At 48.5% G+C, this 22543-nt stretch overlaps 1 protein-coding gene and 1 long non-coding RNA gene across 3 annotated transcripts in view; both read right to left on the bottom strand.

Annotated features, from left to right (window-relative positions):
- The window catches only part of NUP93 (nucleoporin 93), an 80210-nt gene that overhangs the window by 35324 nt on the left and 22343 nt on the right, over window positions 1–22543 (bottom strand). The window lies entirely within an intron of this gene.
- Window positions 1–22543, bottom strand: part of LOC310905536 — a 38783-nt gene that overhangs the window by 461 nt on the left and 15779 nt on the right. Inside the window, exon 2 of the long non-coding RNA XR_014589134.1 lies at window positions 631–22119. This is a non-coding gene — a long non-coding RNA (uncharacterized lncRNA). The remainder of the gene's footprint in view (window positions 1–630; window positions 22120–22543) is intronic.

The following is a 22543-nucleotide window of genomic DNA, read 5'->3' as shown; positions in this document are numbered from 1 at the left end:
ACAGGAAGATACTTGCCAAACGGGGACACAGGCCTGGAAATACACCCCCTCTCCCACCTTCAGGTTCCCATTTTCCAGCTAGTCCCATCGCTTGTTCTTGCATTTCTGCTGGCCCTCGGCATCCTTCCCCAGCACGTTACAGCTCCTCTTGGATCTCTTACCCCTTGGATTCCAGTTTTATCTCCTGAATTCCTCCCTGCCAGCTGAAATCCAGCCCTGCTTGGTACCAAATCCTAGTCCTATGCTCCTACAACACTCGGCCCAACCTCCCCAGCCATCCGTGATGCCTCACTCCCTGCACCTTGCTCCCCACAGCCCTTAATCCCATCTACTCCACCCCGCTTCCAGCTCTGGCTTGTAGCCCTTCAGAAAAGATGCCTGCCTGCCACTGAGCTCCGCCAGGTACATGCAGGAACCTGCGACGGAGAGGCTACGAACACAGTGTGCAGAGGAGAGCCTCCACACAAACCACCTTGGCTCCTGGCCACCCCCGGTGCAACCACAGGGAAAATGTGGCGATGGGGTGGGCCCTTAAAGGGTATTAGCAGGTGCTTTTCACAACAAAAAGAGCCACGGCTGAAGTGCGTGTGACAAACACATTTTCAGAGTTTCATCTCTGAGGTTACTCACCTTAAGCTGCATTTGAAACTCGAGGAGTGAGGAAGGTTTGGGTGAGAATGGAGGCAAATCACAGCCATTTTACTTGGTCCGACAGGCCCCCACCACCGTGACAGGAGAGGACATCGCCAGAAGATGGTGTTCTCCACCACACAAACACACAATTTTCAAGGATCTTATCCAGGAGGATGTGTTCAGAGGTGCCCCAGCAGCGCCGGGCAGGCCCCGGGCGGGCTGTGCCACGTCCCTGCTCTCTGCTGCCATCCCTTACGGCGGGCAGGTGCTGCCTGACACGGCCTGGTGGGACAGGAACCGGCCTTGCTCCAGCCTGAATTCCAGCAAGAAAGGGTTTGAGTAACTAATTCATTATCAGTACGAAAGGGCACGCATGCACTGACGGTCTCTTTTTGACAGGAGATTGAAAGTCTCTTCCATTTGCTGCAGTAAATGAGGTTAGTAAACTCTCTCCTGGCTGATAGAAGTCTCTTAATTACTTCCATCAGCCAGGCCATACTTTTAATACTTGATCTTGGTATTCAAGCTGTCAAGAGAAGCCAAATGTTGCCAAATAGTATACTGAGGCCTTGGATGTTGACAGCGATGCTTATTTTTCACTGGCAGGGGAAGAAAGGAGAAAATGAAATGAACAATCTGGGCCATTTCAAGTCAATTGCTCTTTGATTAAAATATTTTCAAGTGCTGGATTTCCGGTAGATCCAGTGAATCCTTCAAAAGGCCAGCAGGGATGACGACTACACCATTAACAAAAATCACTCTTCAGCAGTGGGAACAGTAGCTCCAGACAAAGCACCTGATTTATTTATCCCTACTAGCAAATTTTTTTTAATTGTTACTTTGAAAAGATTTGCTTAACACAATCCTGCACATCTGAGCACATTCGCTGAGGTGGTGCGTTCTGGCACAGCCCTCCCAGCCATGTTTCTCTCTGGAAGAAAAAACAGGATAAGGAACAAATCAGCGTACACAAATGTACGCTGAAAAGGAAGGTCTGAGCGGGCTCACCCCACAGCCATGCACGAATTAATGCCTTCAATCCAGATCGTAAAAAATCTACACCTTCAAGAGGTGGGATGAGCCTGAGGAAGGAAAACCCTCGTTTGAAAGCACAACAGCATGGTCTCAACTGTGCAGTACAAGGAAACGTGCGTTTTCCCCATCTAATGTAGACAGGACAAATGGTAAAGGTCACGTCTGACCTTCCCATGAGCCTGCAATTCCAGGATCTAGTAACGCGAAAAGTCTGCCTGGCCTAAGACAGCCGAGCTTGTCAAACTGCAATGAGCAGTTCAGAAGTTCCTTACCACCACATTTAGAGTAAGAAATTCTCCAATGTTTTCTAAAAAATTAATGCACTGTTGACTAAACAGGAGAAAAAGCAGGGAAAACCAGACGGGTTTATGGTTTGCTGAGTCTTGAGAGCCAGTTGTTGCATCAGAGGCTTTCAAAGGAACTTAAGAGGGGAAAATATGCAGACTGATAACTAACGCTAAATTCAGCCAAATATTGGGCTTGGAGAAGATTTGCTGCTCTGCTACCTGCCTCCAGAGGCTGTCTCAAACCACGTAAACCAGCATGCAGTGACTGTGCTCCATGCTCGTAGGCAGCACTCCCATTCAATTCAAGCAAAAGCAAAGGTGGGAGAGCTCCTCCCAGCCCTGTGAGCAGACAGCGTTTCAACAGCGGTGAGTCATGAAAATATACAAACCCTGGCCCGAGCTCTGCTCCACTGCATGACTAGCAGTGATTTTACAGATCGTTGCACTTCCAAAGCAGCTTTCTGCTCCAGCAAAATCAAACGTTGCAAAGCCGCAATGCTGCCTGCCTTCCCGGCAGAGCCGCGGCAGTGCAGACCTCCCTCCTGCGGCAGCGAGTGTCAGTGCCTGCACCATTGCAGCGGGGTGCTCAGCAGGCACAGCACCTCGCAGAAGAAGGAGAAGCGCCGCCATTTACCTGCAAGGCTTCCTCAACACCCCTCGTGCAGGGTGGAAGATGCATGGCAGCGATCCTGCCCCACCGCCAGCGTGGCCTCCATGTGATGCACAGTGTTGAACGCCTTTTTTTTGGTATTATTTTACTGTTTTAGGCTGGTCGATCTGTGAAACTCAAGCAGTTTTCACAGTCATCTTCAGACCATATCCAGGAACGCTGGATTTTGTGGTGGTGGATAAATATCTTTCCTTCTAGCTGTGACAGGAGAAACTCCAACTGCCGCAAGAACCACTCCTCGTGAAATCACACATCAGCAGAAGCGGGGGCAGATGGCATGTGCTCTTTTGACTCTTGCTGGGGCCGTTTGAACCTGGCAAATGAAGACTGGAAACATGCTCCTTCGGTTTCCAGTCTTTGAGGGAAGAAATATAAACGCCCCTTAGGTCCTGCTCCAGCCAGGAGGCCACCTGGTAGGCACGGGAGGGCTAGCGCCAAACCACCTGTTAACACCAAACCATCCCAGCATCAAGTGGCGCCGCCAAAGCCCACAGCCAGCCTCAGTCCTCTGACGTGCATTTGCGTAAATAAATTTTATGTGAAAATGCATTTTATGAGAAATACACAGGGAGATAACTTTATCTAGCTTTATCGTGCGGGGCGTATTGAGGCAATGCTACTGCTCATGTTCCCTGCTGGAATATGGTGCCAGGCGCTTACTGTTGTACTTACAAGCGACTTAATTTTCTTGTTATGCGAGGAGTTAATTACTACCTTCCTATGCATTTTAGGATTTTACAAGGTACATCAGAGAAGCTTGTAAGATTTAAAAATCCCAATCATAATGACAAAATTGTGTGAAGTGCTACACTTGGTTGTAGAAAACAGAATACATCAACCACTGTAACATATATATTACTTGTACAGCATATCTAATTATCACAAATTTAGTAAATATTTATATTATGTGTTGTCTCTTTCTCCTTCATCATAGAGGATCCGAAACAATGTCAGTTACACACACCAGTCTTTCATTCTCAGGCTCTAGAAATCTTTGCCATGTCACATTGGGATGCACAGAGCGCAGGGGAATGCTGTTAGAAGTGGTTTCAACGGGGACTTTTCAAAGTCACAAATGCTTTAATGGCATAAAGCTTATATAACACCTTTTTTAACCTAAAATTTTAGAACAAAGGTGCTCAGAGTGAGATTCTCTTTCAAGTACAATTATCAACCTCCACCACACAGATCATTTTGGCAGCAATTGTTAACGCAACACAAAAATAGCGTAAGGAACAGCACTACCTTCTCTAGCGGCTCCTCTCTTCCTCCCCAGGCATTACTCATTTTCCATGTCCCTGCGATGCGACTGGGAGCTGCTTAGCAAGAATCCCAGGTCCCACTACCGTTAGAAATGTCAAGGAAATCTGTGCAATAGGTATGACACATATAACGAAGTAGAAAGTCTTAAATAACCCTAACGTGCTTAGAGATCATGCAAGCAACAGAAGGAAGAAAAGCCATGGGAAAGAAAACGTCAGAGCTAGAGAAGGAAGGTGGGCAGACCCTCGCCCACGGAGTACAGCAGGAGGAAATGCTACACAGGAGGCACCAGATGCAGCTTGCTCAGCTGGCTAACACCCGCACATCACACCTGACGGCACCTCAGACAGCGTTTCCATTAGTTTTAATGAATGTGGAGGAACCCAATGCCACAAAGACAACTAAATGTCGCCTCACTTGCAATACAACTTGTTCAGTGAGAGCAGAGCAGAGCAGCTGGACCAGCTGCCCACCAGAAGCCCATCGTGGTCCCTGCTATTTCACCATCAGCAACAGCATCCACACAGAGCGAGCAAACCACACACCAGAAGCCGCGGGGCCGACTAGCTTTTGGCAGTCTGGAATCTGAGCTTGTTCATCAAGTTCCCAAATGCACGGCCATTTGTTTTTCTCAAGGTGTTTAAATGCAGATGGATGACCTTGGTGTGGGGCTTCGCTCCGCGCCATGATGAGCAGCTCCAGTTCCTCCCTGGTGCTATAAAGGCACTCGTATTACCATCCTGATTAAAAAATACAAACGGAAATAGCAATGCTCTTCTCCAGTCCTACACAAATCATAAATGTGCCACGAAAGTCATGATGGGAACAAAACTCAGGGCTTTAGCTGTTTCCTGAACTCTATTTGAAATAAACGACGAGTTACTGCCAAAGGGCTTGAGATCCATAATACGACCTTACAATTAAAAATATTTACAGCATGCTAATTTCTGATCACCCACTGGATGAGGTTATCCTACCCGCCTTCCTGGTATCATGCTTTTTATAACACTGTGAAAATAAATACCGATTTAAATGATTTTAAAGCTTCATCGCAGAGCCATAACTATGCCTATAATGCAATACCTCTCACTGAAAACGTCCTTGCATCAGGCAGAGGCATCCTTCAAATCAAGCCATCAGAACTAATTTCACTGATGACGCCATTTTCTTATTTCTTTCGCTGCCATTTTAGCATCGAGGTTACTCCACGCTTTCTCGGGAAGTCGCTGCACCTTCCTTTCCCTCTAAGAGGAGGATGCTCAAAAAGAAGAGTGGCGAATAAATCCTATATGTTAAATTTCTGCCCGTGTCACCTCCTTGCATCTCAGGGAGGAAAGGCAAGGCTGCCCTGGCAGACCACACCTCGATTTACTGTACCGAGAGCTGCTGGGGAGTCTCCCGAGATGGAGCGCGCCAAGAAACCAGCCCCTGGGAATCCGTCGGCACCGCACGGAAAATTCATAAAGCTGAGGGAAGAGGAGTGTCCAGCCCTGCTGCAGGAGGATAGGCTTTCCCTGCGAGTACCATAGCAAACGGCAGCTAATAAGGGAGTAGTTTGAAAAGAAAAAGGCATAAAGGAGGCACAGCGACGAGCTTGCGGTGGCTGTCACCGGACTAATTGCACAGCGTTAGCATCAGCACGGAGGCAGATACAATAACCCACTCAGCCCAGTGGCAGCAAATTCATTTCTTGGGATATGTTCACGTCTGAAAGCCGAGCTGCCTTCCCTACCAGCTGATGAAGCATTTCCCAGCCCCGAGTGGCACGTTTCTTACAGAGCACCAGCAAGAAGGAGAAATTATTAAGCAAATCTGCTAATTATTAACACCCAGCCTCCTCCAACCCACTTCTCCAAATCTAAACGCAATCCTTCAGCCTCCCCCATCCCCACTGAGCACCTTATCCTTTTGCTGGTCTGGTTTGGAGCATGCAAGCTCGCCCTTCTGAGAAACAGGGGAGTTGTCAGGCTTTTTTTTTGGAAATGAAGCACATTATTATTTGCACATCTCTTCTTTCACAATCTCAGATATGTTAAAAAAAAAAAGTGAATGCTTTCGAGTTAATGTAAAACTGTATATAAAAAAAATGGTAATGAAAAAAATGTTTTTTTACCTTCTCTAGATGCGAGTGGTGAGCCTGGCAGCGCTCTGAGCCCGACCCTCTCCCTGCTCTCAGACCGAGCGATGCTGAAGGATTTCTCCTGCCGTGCTCCCATCCCGCGGCAGGGCAAAGCCTGCGCGCCGCCTCCCCAGCGCTCCTCGCGGGCGCTGCTCGGCTCGCCGTGGCGCTGGGGGAAAGCCAAGCCCAAAGCTTCCAGCCTCCATCCGTCTGCACGCCAAGCACCAAGCGATGCGGGCAGCTGCCCCCCAGGACGCAGCCTGCCAGCACCACGAGCCCCAGAGCCGAGGGGACCGGGGACACCGGGGACGTTCCCTGGCACAGGTAGCTCTGCCCGGCACGGCGCATCCACCGCGGGATTTCCCCGTCGTGCGGCTATCTGACATCTCCCTGAGAAACCCACACGGGGAAAGCAAGCCTTTCAAAAAGTTAAATCTACTTTATTTCGCTGGTGGGGGCTGGCTAGCACTAGAAAAGCAAGAGGCATATACTGCAGTGTTAAGAAAAAAGGCTTTTTTTTAGTTTTAAATACACCTGAATCACAAGGAAGTGAGGAAATGTAAAGTTCACTCCTCTTAAATAACACATGATTTCCCCAAATCATCCACCTGAGCAAGAAAAATAACCCTGAATCAGTTAGCCCCTTCTGCCCCAGTATTTTTAACTAAATCGCAGCTATTTTGTTCACCCAGTAGGCATTTCCAGCATAGCAGCATGTCCTTAGAATAAACAGAAAGATTCCACTGACAGTGAAAGCAAGCAAGCTGGGGCAGTTCGTGTGTGATATCTTTAAATCCTCAAGCATGCATGTGGTCCTTAAAAACGGTGTTTTCTCACTACATTACTGCTACATTTCACAAAGTTAATTATTTAAATTGACCATGAATTATTAATCACCGATCATTAAAATAAAAAAAGCAGAAGTCCGGAATATACCTGCTCCAATCGCACCATTTATATTTAAAACGCTCAGCCATTCCCAAGCCCAGGGAGAAAAGCATTTACTCAAAGTCTCTGCTGCACCAAATGGCACATTACAATAAACATTTTTTTTCTTTTCTGCCTTTTTCCCCTATTGTGCTGCCAGCCCGAGGTTTAAACTTTTCCGACACAGGGCACGGGAGCGGTGTGCTGAGGATGCAGGGGAGACAAAAGGTTTCCATCTCCTCCCCCGGCTGTACTCCACCCTGGCTAAGGAACCCTCCAGCAGCGCGTGCCTTCGTCTGTGCCGTGCATTAACGAGGCACGCAAGCTTTCGGACTTCAGTGTAAATGAAATGCCAACTCCAGATGCTGCCAGCAGATAGCAGGGTAAAGCCCGCTGTAAGGGACCTACAGCTAATTATTAATTACCGTGGCTCGGTCATTTTCCATACATTCATTTACGGAGCCGGGATGAACTCCGTCTCCCACCCACTTCAGACAAAGGAAAATAATTTGCACCACCACCAAGCGCAGGGCTCAGCGAGGCAGCTCCCACGCGGGTCAGTGGAGATGCTTCCTCCATCTTTCTACCCCCGCAAGCCACACATTTCATTGTGCTGCACCTGAGGAAGCGATTTTGTGCTAAGCAGCTTCTGCAGGAAGACCTCCAGCACAGGTAAGCTGGGTTGAAAAGGCAACTTTTTGGCCAAGCGGAGCCGGCGCTTCCCCTTGCCGACAGCTCAGGCATTCCTCGGCGAACAAAAGGAGGGCGCAGGAGGTGGCACGGTGGCACCTTCCCACCCGGGCAGGGATCCTCTGAGCCGTCCCAGCCAGGCACGTCTCATGAACCCACTTCTCCTCCCCGTATGGGTAAAAAAACCTCCCAGAGAGCAGAAGAAAGGAGCGACCCACCCCACGCTTCTGCCCCCAGGCAGAGCCTGCAGGTCGCACGCAGCCCGAGTGCGTGGGGCTGAGAGCATGAATCCAGCTGCCACCCACCCACAGCCAGTCGTGGCCACTGCACCTATATACACGTTCGGTCCCCGATCGCTGCTCTTTCCTACCGTTCCACTGGCTTAACCCCTTTCTGATCGCATCCTAGTCACTTGAAAGAGAGGTGGGGTCCAGGCTGCAGACTCGAGTTGACTAAGCAAATCTACTTCACCCTCTTATTCAAGAAACTGAGAAAAAATGCAAATCTAGGCACCTCGGTTACTCTGGTAAGTGGAAATATTTCCTGACAGACTGTTCTTATTTCCGTTTTCATCACACATCCGAAATCCTTACTTTCAAATAAAATTAAAGAAAGTTCAGCGTGTCTTTAAATAAATCACAAGTGCATCTGCAGGACCAGAGGAAGCAGTAGACTGACATCTCTGCACCACAATGAAAACTAAGCAAATCACACCATAAGGCAGCGTCCTTATCTTTTGTTAAAAATACTTCCGTAGACGTTTCACAGCCTAGGGAAGAAAAAAACAGGGATAAAGACATTCAGAAAGTTAGGCTAGTGCATTTCTCCTCGCACTGAAAGCGAAATCAGCAGTGTTGAAGAGGGTTTCTGCAAGGCGAGACCCGAGCAGAGGCTGGGCTGCCCCACCCAGCAGCTGCTCCCAAGCAGGAGAGCACCACAAGGTATCGGCACTGAGCTCGGGGTGCCCTTTTTGCCACCGAAGGACAATTTCCCCCCAGGTCCCCACCTGCTCTTTTCATCGCTCACCTGCCCCTTGCAACAGCCTGCGGCAACAGCACAAAGAAAAACCACGATAAAAGACACCTGGAGGAAAACTCCTGCCGAAGCAAGCTTTTTCCCTTGGTTTTATACGTTTGGAAAGAGACGTTCCTACCTGTAGATCTCAGTACTGCGGAGTTACAAACCTGCTAACGCTGGCTCTAACTGCCACACTTCAATTGCCTGGTATTTGGGCTCACACGGCTGTACCTCTCTGTATTAACGCTCGAGTTTTCCCATCTTTAAAAAATAAGAAAATAAAAGGAAAAAAAACAGAAAAACCTGCAAGTCCTGAAATGGCCGAGACAGCGAAGAGTCCTGCAAGACAATAAGAAGGCAGCTGCTCTCCCCGGCTGAACACCACTGCCCGGAAAGCAGCTATGTCTTTTTTTTCCAGCGGTGTGCTTTATTCAAATTCTAGGGAAAGCATCAGCCTGAAACCAGAAACTGATGGGAGTACCAGTTTATAGGTTACAGAGGATATTTTATTGTTAACGGACTGTACCATGTAGGGACCGGGAGGGGGTGAGGCGGCGTGCAGGCGAGAGGAGAGAGCACGATTTTTTTTTTTTCCTTTCCCCGAGCCGCTGCAATTACTCTGATGTGAATTTTTGATGACTTCCGACATATTGCATGGTTAATAATCGGCTCAGCTGTCATGTCTGGTTAATGTGGAAAATGCATTTGCTGCATTGTGATGCAGCACCGCGGCCACAGACTGTAGCACCAGTTGTGAAGCTATTCCCTTCGCCGAGCTGCATGAATTTGCACATACCATGAGGCTGGAATAAATGCTAGTTTGATGTGATACAGCATCAGCAAAGCCTCTGCCATTTTAGCCCCGCAGAGCTGCTGAAACTACTTGTACCGGCTCATCATCTCACCGCATATTAATCGGTGTCGACGTTGTCACGGGGGGCTTTGATTCCCCATTGTTTTGCTGGCTCTGGTTATTCAGCAGTTAAAAGCTGTAGATACTATTTACATTAAACGGTGGTCGTCTCCGTAGCTCTGAAGAGGTTGGTTAATTGTATGCACAGATACCTCCATGAAGCTGTCAGCACGACAAACGCAGCCCTGTTATTAATATATGCTCAGCCTGGCTGCATCTTCCTCCGTGCGATCCTTAAACGTTAAATATATATGTATATATGTATATAAAAGCATCCTCACTACAAATGATTGGGCATGAGGGGTAAAAATACGCTGCTTAGAAATAAAGAGGATTTTATTCACCACGTACCACTTCTTCCCGCACACTTTAAGCATCAAACGAAAAGTATAAGGTTACGCAAAACCCCAACGTGTGCCTTCCGTTGTCGCCAATAGAAAAACAATGCTGCGAGCGACCGTGCAATTACAAGAGGGGATGTAAAACAGCAGAGATGAAGCCATGCTAAGAGCCAGTCACCCGATGATTAAAGTCAGGCCAGTATATTCCAGCAGTCAGGTGATGGTGCCATCATTACAGTGCAGAAAGCCAGAGAAACATCGAGAAACGGACCACCCCCAGCTCAAGGAAAAAAAAATTAGAAGCACTGAAGAAATAAGGAATGCATTTGCTAGTAGGCAAAACACGAGCCTGAAGAAGGGTTTTACCAAACGGAGGGTCGCTTCTGCGGGTTTAAACCGCCGTGCCAGCACAGCTCCTTCCAGCCTCCAGCTGCTGGTGGCACTCCCTAACTCTGAATTTTCTCCTAAAACCCCAAGTGACAGCCCTGCTGCACTCGTACTGCATCTCCCAGCTCCAGGAGAATGAAGGCACGTCCTCTGTGTGCAAGCACTCGGCCACAAAAATCCGGATTTGGGATGTCCACGTTGGGATCTGCTGAGGCACGGGACGCTCTCAGGAGAGCGTCTGACCATCCGCTACCGTTGACCTGTCTGCAGAATCACCCCAAAACCCAAGCAAGCCATTATTTCCATTTTTGCCTTAATTAAAACCACACTGCAGGGGTATTGGCTGGACACAAAGTACCAGGGAAAATGGTGCAGAGTATTTTACAGAGAGAAAAAACAGGCTCTGAATTAACAGTGCACTTTCTGGTTTGGGAGCAACTCCACTTACCGGCGTCAGGTTTTCAGAAGGTGCTCAGTGACTCAGGCTTACCTACTTCCAGCGGCATCGCTGGGCACCTGGCACAAGTCAGAGTGCACTGGCACAGAGGCTGCTCGAGAACAGGGCGTTTTGGCTTGGAAACCAGAAAACTTGATCCTAGGAGCGATTTCTCAAACCACTGCAAGGAGCAAACTCTCCGTGCTGGTAACCCAAGAAACGCCGCACAGAATTCCTGAATCCCTGCATCGGGAGTCTCCCGAGTGGAAAAAACAGGACCAAAAACACTGGTGCTCTTAAAGGAAAACCCCTGATCACTACCAGCTACACCCCAGAGCACAAAGTCCATTTGGGGAGAGGAAGGGGGTACATTCGCAGGATTAATCTAACCCAGGCATTTCTGAGCATCCCTGCCTCGCGGTGTCCCTGCAGCCGTGCTCACCTGCGCACCTCGCCGCTCTGCCCTGGCTTTGGGTAGCTTCTCCACCTCCTTACCTCCGCTTTGCGCAGCCCACCGGCCGTACGGTGCCATGAGCACAGGAGATGCACAGAGCTTCTGCTTTCCAGGCACACACCACACAGGTGAAGGGCATTACCTGGAGAGACAGCGAGCTCTTTGGGACAGGGAGTTCGGGAGCACAGTGGATCTGGAGCTGCCAGCAGCAGCTTTACAGATGCTATTTCACAAGCAGAGGTTCTCTGTTGTTTTCCAGCCACGTAACGTACTGCAGAAGCTACTCCCAGCTGCAGAACCACGCAGTACCGATCAGCACAGCTTATACTCTCCTTTTACAGATTTCCTTTTCAGCTCCCAGTATTGCAGGGAAAGCTTCCCCAGCATGGTTCAGCACGGCACCGGCTTCCCTTACCTATGTGTTCCTTAAAGCAACAGCCTTGATGGGTAGGACCAGAAACTATTCCCTCCAAATGGCTGTTAGCATAACCAGCACTGAGCGGCAGCCACGCTAAGATGTCGGAACCGCTGTCTCTGCTGCAGGAAATCAATTTAGCAGCATTCAGCTGGCTCACGCATCAGTCAATCCTGCACTGAAATGTGACTTTGGGAGGAAACGGGAGAAGAACTACTGCTCAGGGTTACTGGGCCACAGCTAAGGAAAGCCATCAAAGTTTTACTTCTGAGAAGAAAGCACCATATCCCAAAGAGAGATGAGGCAAAGATCGCGCAGAAGCCACGTGAATTGTTTTAATGATTTTTGATTGTGATGCTTACACTGGAGTCGTTTGGATAACCCACATCTCTACTGGGCGTTTTCACGGAGCGGCAGTTAAAGTTAACATCAGTTGTTTGATCACAGAAGATATGTTGGGTTTAGATTTTTTTGTTGTTGTTGTTGTTCTTAAAACCAGTTGATTTCAATTTGAAAGGCAAGAGTCAGGCAGACTTTTCAGTTCCTGACAGCATATGAATATCCTCCTGTGTCCAGATCACTCCCTCGCTGCCCCTCCGGGTGCCCAACCGTACATTGCCTACCAGGACCTCCTTCCCTCTCTGGTGCCATTGCATCTCTGGGGTTAAGGAGATTCCTTCATGATAACCATGAAATCAAAGATGCCATCGTCCCTACCCTAAAGCCAAGAAAAAAAACCTAAAACACCCTAGGATACAGGCTCTGTAGTCTCTTTTCCCTTTCTTTCAGAGTCTAGCACTGCGTAGTGGAGAGGGGACAGATACAAAAAGCACCCCGGATCTATTCCTGTATTAGCTTTTTATTTTTTAGAAAAATAAAAAAGTCCTAGAGCTGCAAGGCCTCCCATCAGCAAGCAGCATTAGCCAGCAAAAAATAGCAGACATTGCTGGCAGCAGCGAGTTAAATCAGGGACAGGTAGCTCCTTCCCGAAAATCTTTTCCTCTCTGCTTAATCCAGCGCTGTGGCAGCAGCAAATACTGCACTGTCATAGTGGGTCTGGAGAGTGCCTTAGAGCATTATCTCCTTCCTCTCTGCAAGGCTGGCAGTGATTATCCAGCGCTAATGACAAGCTAGGTCTCCTCGGAAGGAGGCTGTCACATCGCGTGCGCTGCGCTCCCAGCTCTGCACACTCATCCTCTTCCTCCGGAGGGACGCGGAGAGAGGAGCCAGCGGTTCAGGAGTTGGGTTCAGGCTGGTTAGGGGTAGAGAGGACAGGGAGAAAAAGTTTATGCTTCCTTTTGCATCAAAATACAGTGATATTGCCACGCAAACAGTGCAGAAAGTCAGCTGGGCTGAGCCTATCATAATTCTGCCGGCCTATCTGCCAGGAAATTTGGGCTCCGTGGCAAAGGGCTAATTTTCACAGGCTAGGAGAACGTGAGTTACCCAAAGCTGAAGCAAAAACGAGGACTGAGAAGTGATCGGCCTCCAGCAATACCTGGTGCCCTCCTCTAGCAGGGGAAAACCCACAAACCTGGCCAGAGTGGGAGCCACAGGCTTCTTACGGAGCTCAAAGCAGAGCCAAGTTTTACCGCAGCTTTTTGGGGCTCATCGTGCCCCGGCCAGGAGGCAGGATGGAAACGCACCGAGCGGGGAAGCAGCCCTGACGGCACCGATGCAGGCGCACCGCTTTTTTGACCTAGGAATGGGGAAAAGAAACACAAATCTGGTAAAATCAGGAGAGCGACAGTCCCAAGCCAAGCAGGGGAGGGGGAAGCCCAGGCAGAGGGGATTAGTAGCGACACTGGCAGCGCTGTTCTGCCATCCATGCCCCGCACCCCAATTAGCGGTATCATTTGTTGGGATGAATGGGGAACTTGCACTCAATTCGGCAATTTGACAGAGTGTCACTGAGCTACCTCCCGTCCATATTTATCCGAGAGGCGAGAGCAGGAACCGGTTTTAATTAGAGCCTCTTGAACAAAGGACCAGGGGTATTACCCATGCTCTCACCATCAAGCGATAATTGAGATGTAATCGTTTAAACAAAGCGCAACAAGTGTCCATTTACCCAAAGCCATTGTTAAATATCTACTAGGAGATTATTTTCAAAATTATAATGTGCCATGAATATTCAAACCACTCTCCTTCTTTAGCGTTAAAAAGAATAATCACCTTAAAAAAAAAAAACACAACTGGAAGCCAAACAGCTATTTTGCAGCAGAATTTGAGGAGGGTTTTAAACATGCCAGGGGTAATTTACAAGGACTGGGGGGGGAAAGGAGCGATGGCTCTGGCTTTTGGAGCCTGGAAAGCTCTCTTTTGTATAGCATTAGTGCATGCTCTAAGTCTGTAATTATGCAGGGAACGTGTTAATTTTTAATTCGGAATGCTAACCTTTTTTTTTTTTTTTTTAAATATATATATACAAGCCCTGAATGTCAATGCCTCTCGCAGACGACTGCCAGCACTGCCGTGCCCACAGGCAGGTCCCTCCTCTCGCAGGGAGGTCGGGCACAGCGCGCTGGAAAGCAGCTGAACTCACCGTAAAACAGCTCTTAGAAAACCATCGCCGTGGTGTCACGGCAGGCAAAACCCTCTCGGCCCCACGACCTATTACACCAGGTCACTGATACTCCCACTGTCGTTTCTGCAGGTCTTTCCAGCTGCTGAATCGAGCACGGTTCTGCAAGAAGCTGAACTCCCCATCCCTCGTGATATCACACAGGTGAGCACGGGGACGGGGAGGTTACCCTACCACCACCTGAAGGCCCAAACAAGTTAATGACCCAAACACCAAGCCCATCTTTCCCCCCTTCCGACTCGTACCAATGCCCCCGTGACATCCTCAACCCACGGAGACCTGATTTAAGAGCACCTCTGACACAGCCCGGCAATGAATTATTAACTCCAGCAGAAACCGCAGAGCACCAGCTCGCAGCAAGCAGGATCCTCCTGCGATGATTAGCCAGAATGCAATTATCGATGCTCCTGCTCCTCGCGAAATGTCGCTGAGTTCTCAATCACACGAAGCCCAACAGGCACCACGCAGACATCCACACAGCAACAGGAAACAGTCCGTGCTTTTACCTTTGTTTCCCCAGGGCTCTATTATTAATTGTGAGCGGTCCAGAGAGCTCTGCCTCGCCCTGCACAGCAGCGACCACCGGTGGATTTGCATCACTGGAAAAAGGGCGACACACGCAGAACCAAGCCCAGCAGCAGCATCGCGACACACGGGAAGAGCAACCTGCTCAGCTCTCTGCCAAGGGAACCTCGACAGTTCCCAATACCAAAGCAAACGGGGCTGAGGGGAATAAAATCAAAGCAGCAACATGACTGAGCTTTACACCCAAGATGTGCATGGCTGCTTGCTTGGGACAGGACACCACGCAGCTCCATATTAACACTGGAGAGGCAGGGCAAAGACAGCATTCTCCGTTTTCCTTAGCAGGGAAACTAAATTTGTGCTTTTCCTTTAATTCCAGCTGCCAGCTCCAAAGCAAGCAGCACGGGAACTCCTGGCCTGCAAGAGAAGTGAAACACCCACGAGCAGGATGGTTACAACCAGCTTTGTCAAACCAGCCATGGGTTTTTCCCAGCGAAAGCACCACTGAAATTGGTATTGGCATCTCGGCAGGCTTCCTTAGAAGTCAGGTCTACTCCGTCCAGGTCTTTATGCTGTGCTCATCGCGATAATATCCACATGCCTTCCAGTCCTGCAGCAAGCGACACGACTAACATCTGCCACACGTTGTTTGCTCTCTGCTCTGCTTCCTGGGGGAGTTCATGGGCATCGTGGAGCAGCTCCCAGCTGGGAAGAGATTCCTCCAGCCCTGGCTCATCCTCCTCCGAATGAGCCCACGCTGGCCAGGCCTGCTTGGTTAATGGTTCAAGATCGTCATCGTCACCGTAATGATTAACAAACTGTACGTATTTATCAATAAGCTAGCACAAGTCTCCTCCCAAGTAAAGTTTCTACGCAGGATGGATTGACAGAGTTGGAAGACAAACGAAAATCTCTCCTTCGTCGACCAAATGAAGTTAGTTGGAGGGTTTTATCACCTGGAGGAAATGTTCGTTTCTTTGCTCGGCTCTCCTTGCCTTGTCACCTCGGATTAGAGGATATTGGGGATATAGCCTCCCGCAGAGGAACTACAAGTGTCCATCTCTGGAGCTCAACTAAAAGGGAAGATGCGGGGATGAATAGCTTAGCTTGTCCTTAAAACCCTTCCAAAGCAAACCACATCAAAACTAAGGAGGTCTGATCTGGAATTTCACACCCAGAAGATCACAATTATTAATGTTACTCCTTTTGTACTCACACTCCTTTCACCGTTCCCAATGATCTTCCATTTGGACATCTCTTCCCCTTTTTTACGCTGGAAAATTACTATGTGATCTTGCTTTTAAGTTATCACCCAGTAACTCCTTGCAAAGACAGCTGCAAGAATTGGGCTGGCTGGAGAACAGGAACAGAGATGGAAGAGAACTGGGACGGAGCAAATCTTGGGGCTCAGTCGAGATGAAGGATGGATGACGCCACGCGTCCCTAGGTGGGCTGGTTACGGTGAGGCAGCAGCAAACATCTGGAGAAAGACTGACCTCAAGGACTTTGTGCAGAGATTTGGAAACAACATCTTGGGTAGGAGACCCTGGCTGTTAGACCTTACCATCAGCTTCTCTCATCCATCCAAGCCCTCCAAAACTGAAGTAAGAAAAACCCACTGAAAACTGAGTTACAGCCTGTCCGATTAAAAAAGGAGCAAGGACTCATCGAGATGAAGGAGGGGAACGCGCACAGCTTTCATTTAGTGCAATGTGCACAGCCACACAACATGGGGATTAGTCTCACAAAAACAGAACAGCCTTTTCAAGCGTACACATCAAGGGACCCTCAGGAAGGGACAGATGCTGACTCAGAAAACTATTAAAAGGACAAAGTGACTTTCAAACAGAGGTCACCAGTTCAAACTGGAACTGGATGAGCACCAGCCAAGACTAAAGCAAGTAAGGACTGATTAGTGGTTTTAACAAAAACGTCACTAATCTCCCTTCAGCTCCAGCTGCTCCAGTGCCCATATTGCAAATTTATAGCAGAAAGTGACACAGAACTCCCTGCCCTAGCCCCCCAAGACCAGCCAAAAATCAGCGGGCACCCAGAGAGCAAGCGCTTCTCACCGCAGTAACAGCAGAAACGTGAGAGCTGCTCTGCCCTTTGCTCAAAATGGATCAAATATTTCTGTCGGTTGTGGCTGCCTCCCTTAGGGGGTCACCTGCTTGGTGCTGAACACGTGTAGGCAACCTAATGCACCTGGATATCCACCTTCCACCTAGCATCATCTGTAAGCAAGCACAAAGATCACATGGCAGGTTTTGAGTGGATGCTGTCAATGTATTTTCAAGTAAAATTACTTTGCTAGTTTGTTAACTTTGTACCACTTACTCATTCCTGAAGAATATGTGCTTCAGCACATATCCTGAAGAACATCAGGAATATCAGCACATATCAGCTCTCCTCTCCCCACCGCTCAGAAGCTCTGGTTTTATACAGAGACCTTGCACCACCGCAGGCTCAGAACCCTTGTTGCAAAAAACCTTTCAGCAGCAGCCCAAAGAGGGCAGACAGGATTCCAGGACCTATTTCACTAACAAAAAATAGTAAACACACAACACTGAGCACACAGCATAGTTGCTCTAACTCTGCTTGTCAACGAAAACTTGAGCATTTCCCATCCATCTTCCCAGGGAACTGGTAGGTCTTCTACCGCACCATGCTGTACAATACACCCCACGAAGCAATTTCCTTCCCACTGTTATTAGGCACAACACCACAGACTGCAGATACACCTGCTTGGAGTTGGAGTCGAACCGCTGCCCATTCACTGCTTGCTCAGCAAACATTTCTTTGTGGAGCAGCAGCTTCAATAGCACGGTGATGATAAAAACACACCAGTGCATGTTGTTAAATAGAAATACTAGCTGCTAGGCTAGCTGCTAGGCAATTATGAGGGAGGGTGTTGTCCATGGAGCATTATTGAACTGTGTTCTTGCAAGTGACATTAACTCCTGTGCATTTATTATAAAGTAAATGTGTGTGTATTTATTATAAAATCACAGAATATCCCAAGGTGGAAGGGACCCCCAAGCACCATTGAGTCCAATCCCTGGCTCCATACAGGACCACCCCAAAACCACACCATCCACCTAAGACTGTTGTCTCCTCAGCAACACTTTTTGACCTCCAGCAGCTCGGTGCCGTGACCACGTCCCTGGGGAGCCTGTGCCCGACCACCCTCTGGGTGCAGAACCTTTCCCTAACCCCCAGCCCGACCCTCCCCTGTCCCAGCTCCATGCCGTTCCCCCGGGTCCTGTCGCTGTCCCCAGAGAGCAGAGCTCAGCGCCTGCCCCTCCTGAGTAAAGCTGGAAGTAAAAAGAATACTTGATTTCATTTCTGAAGAAACTTTTATTAATATTTGCTCCAAACGAGATCTCCCAGCTGCTGAAGCTTAATACTCCCCAAAACACATTTCCCCTGGGGTCCTCCATTATCAGCAAGGGCTCTACTTGCGCGTCCACATGTTCTTTCAACAGATTCCCTTTGCTATCTAATTTGAGAGCCTTAGGTGTTAAGCATTCGAGGAATGCAATCAAATCCTGCCTCTTTCAGGCCTCCTGGGACACCTATTAATTCACCCTCCTATAGAGAAAGAGTTTATCATCTCCTGCAATTGCCAGTATCTAAAAAAGTAGAACAGGGCAACTTAAATTGGCATGGCAATTATTTAACGTCTATAAATAGTTGTTGCCACAGTGTAAATTAAATTGCTGTACGGTAACATCCTTTCTTTTCTACCTTTTAACGCTCAACTCTGATTAAGGCAGGTAAGCAGGGGCCACGCCACACAAGAGCCACTGGAAAGGGAATACAAGTGCTCAGGAGCTGGGCTGTACGCCACGCAAAGGTGAGCTGGAAACCCAGTGTAGCTCATTAGTTGTTTTTTTTTTCCCTACTAAACGAGAAAAAGAGAAGAGACTCATTTCCACAGTGCTTCACGATCTGTCCCCCAAACACAACGCACTGAAAAGTCACCGTGAAATCCCGCAGACCGACCACGGTAATTCAATGGTAAGAACTGCGCAGGAAACAAAGTCCTAAAGGGTTTTTTCCAAAAGGGTTTTTCCAGCATCTTTGTTTCTTTAGGAAATGAGGATGCTGCCTTCAAGGGCAGGAAAAATAGTTTAACAGAGATACCAGCACACGTTTCACCTGCGTCACGGCACCAGCCACACTGGCTCGTGCCATGGAGATGGAGAAACCACTACTGGTTCCCAGTGGGAGAAAGCTCTATCTTTCTTGGCAAAAGTCCCATACACGTTTCCTTTAAAAAGGCAGAATCTAACAGGTAATAACCCCCCTTCATGGCATCGTGTTATTTAACGGAAAGCTGGAATGACAAGAAAGGGGCCGCAGTGAGTCCTGGCTACAAGTCTGGGCACGAAAGATGCAATACCACCCAGGACAGCAGCCAGAGGGCAAACTCCTGGCTCCTCACCTTCTGTGAAGCGCATCCTGCACATTTGGGAGGAAAAAAAGCTGCGTCAGCCTCCCTTCATTTCCAGTACTTATTTGAGGTGTATTATAGTTATTAAGGCTTGGTGTAATTATTGTTCTTTGTGGCAGGTTGTGAAAGACAGCATTACTGCCTTACAGAGCCAGGTCACTGAACAACAGCGTTTTCCACCAAAAGCATGTTCCCATCCCCACCCAAAAGCAAAGACATGCAGAAAGTGAAACAAGCTTAATCCTTTCTGCTTTGTGACAGTTTGCGTTTCTTTAAAAGGGAGACAGAAAAGCCAAGAGAGAGAGCAGAAAGACTTGGTATGCAACCTGAAGAAGCACCGGGGACCTGCCGCAGAGAACAATTGGGAAAGGAGGGCTTGGGGCACTGCTGGCTGACCGCAATGGCAAATGGTTTGTAAGAGTCAAAAGTCTCAGAAGTCTGACGTCCCTTCCTGCCTTACCGATACCAAAGGGTGACTGCAGTCAGGAGAGCTGCTTTGTGCAAAGGTTGTCCCCGCACAACAGCACTAGCATCAGGCCTCCCATACCCGTATTCTTCAACTCTCTGCAGCCTTTTCTACAAGCTAGAAAACTGTCCCACCAGTAGCGTGGCCCTGAGCCTTGAGCCCAAGGACCAGGAGGAACAGGTACCATTGCCCAACAGGGGTACGCACCCCTGGGTGCTGACCATGGGTCACCGATAGTGCTGCAGGGACAAGACAGAGCCCTGCCTCACACCTGACAAGAGTTACAAGCTGACAAATATTTTTGTGGGCAGTGCTACTAATGCGTAACACCAGCAAAACCTTCCTCTCAAAAAAACACGACTTGTTTTAATCCAATAAACTACGGAGTCAGGAATACTTCTCTGCATCCCCGAACGTCTCTGTCGGCAGCCTGGCAAGCACTGGGCATCTCAAAGACAAAAGATGAGAAATTTCAAAGGCACAAACCTCAAAACATCAGGACTCCTGCCTCCTTCCCTTTGTCCCCATCTTCAGATGTTCCTTTTAGCACGTAAAGGTTAACGAGTTAAAAAAAAAAACAAGCAAAAGAAGGAAACTCGAGATTGCCTTTTTTTTTTTTTTAAATCCAAACCACATTAGTACTTTTGGAGAGCCAGATTATATCATAAAATGCAGGATTTCAACGCTCTGGCACCACGCCAGCGTTTTAATGGACGTTCAGACACGAAGGAAATGGCTGTGCATTAAGCCTACCAATAAGTCAACAATCGATACCCCGGTATTACAGTAAAAATACCATGCCCCTTTGTAACCGCTCCTGGCCTCGTCCTTCTTTGTCAAGCTCAGCTCTAAATAAAAAATAAAATAAAGTCTCAAAGCAAGAAATGAAGCACAGTTATTTCACAGCTACCAAACAGTACAGATGTGTGTATTATAAACAGGAAAGTCAGGAATAAAAAGGACAGAACTTCAGACACAAAATGAATCAAGCAGGTCAAGAGGTAAGAGCAGCAAAATACAGAAACCTCAAAGCTAAGCCCCAAGCAGCTGCAGATCAGCAGTCTGATTCTAGCTTTATCTCCAAAGAGCATCTCAACCAAAAGAAAACAAAAAAAAGAATCGCATCAGAGCAAGCTAACATTCGGGTTTTAATCTAATTCATAGATTTTAATTGCCTGCACAACATCAGCCTTGCACGTCCCCCCAACGTAAGCCATCAGCTGGATCAGCCCAAGGCAAGCTCTGCAGAGGATGGGGTTGGACGCCCTCTGGAAAGCAGGAGCACCAGGCAGGATTGCTCTGTGATGGAGCAAATGCTTTAAATTTAGTTAACTCTGCCTTCCCATTCTGAGACACGGTCGTAACGCTGAGCCACTGCTACATTTCTCAACAGTGGAAAAAACCTCGGGTTTATGGACAGCTGGAGCAGCTGCCCACGTCCAGGGAAAGGTTCAGGGTCAGCCTGTTTTTCAGGAAGAAACGGTGGCAGCCACCGATCCAGTGCTGTGAAACCTGAATGCGAAAACAGGAGGACAAAACCAATCCCAATTGATCATTTTTATCTCCGCAGCCTGGAGAGCTCAGTGCTGAAATGGAACTTCATCATGGAACGGTTAAGCCAGCGTAATAGCTTGGGTAAACACGCTGGCTGAATTCTCCATTTTCTTCCCCGAGTCTGCAAATACACGGAGGGAAACAGAGAACGATTGTTTCAGAAATCCTGCCACGGATCCTTTGCGTTTATTTGCTAAAACTATCTCCAGTCCCTGGGGCTTCAGCTCTAAACAAGCACACGGCAGGGCTAGCAATATGGAAAGGCTTCTCGCTGATGGTTTCAGGTCTGGGCACCCGCACCTCGAGGTTCAGCTCTGCAAAAGGACCCAAGGCAGCAAGCCCAGCAGCTGAAGAACGTGGCTGTGCATGTCTTCAAGGACCACAGAGCTGTCCTTGGGTGCACAAACCCAGCTCTGCAGCTGTGTACGTGTCCAGCAATGGGCTGGGACAGATCTCAGATCATTAGGTTGTGCTGCTCTGTCTCAAGCACTCTCTACAATCAAGGACATCCTAAATAATCCATCCCAAGCGAGGGTCGCCATACAAAATGCTGCTGCATAAAACGATTATATTGGGCAGTAGGCAGTAGCTGTATTGACTCCTCCAGCTCCAGCCTGTGACTCTAATCAACTGGCAGTGTAATCGAAGGGTTTGTGTGGCCACAGCTTCAGCTCAGAGAAGCTGAAGATCACCGGCTCAGACTGGCTGATAGCCACTGCAGATGGCTTTGCAGTAAGAGGGCGGTTTCAGCCTGCAGCACAGCTTCAGTTCCTCGTTTCAGGTGGGACAGGAGCTCTGCTGACAGCCAGCCTGGTCCAGGGGCAGCCGGAAAGCACCGACGAAGAGGAACACCCTCTGCTTCCCCCGGGCTAGTATCTGAGGGAGGGAAGGTGGAAGCCAGATAAACGTTGCTGAGCACTGAGCAGGAGTGGGAACAGCAAGGAGGTCTGAGGAAACAGTAACAAGGAAAACATCCGCATAAAGCCTTCATTACAGACCTCGTGAGAGCCAGCAGTAAATGCAACCTTTATTTCACAGGTGAAGAAACTGATGCATAGGAAGGCAAACTCAAAGTCAAGCATGAAAATCAGGAAAAAATTGGATCCAGCTTTCCCCATTTCCTGTGCTGAAAACCAGCTGCTGCAGAAGGCTGTTTTCTAAGTAAATATACCCACCGTGGGGTGCCAGGCAGGCAGGCATCCAGGAACTCAAGGGTCAGGCGCTATTCAATATTTGAATCAGTGCAATAAAACACCACATAAATATTTAAACTGGCATTCCTGCTCCAAAATACTCTTGGAACATATTTTGACTGCTTGCTTTCAAAGTTGGGAACTCTCATTCCCTTCGTTGTTCTGTCCTGGGGAAGAT

The sequence above is a fragment of the Anser anser genome (assembly GCF_964211835.1).
Source record: "Anser anser genome assembly, chromosome: 11".
NCBI classification, from domain to species: domain Eukaryota; kingdom Metazoa; phylum Chordata; class Aves; order Anseriformes; family Anatidae; genus Anser; species Anser anser.
Note: the sequence above shows the minus strand (reverse complement) of the source record. Positions and strands in the feature narration are given on the sequence as shown.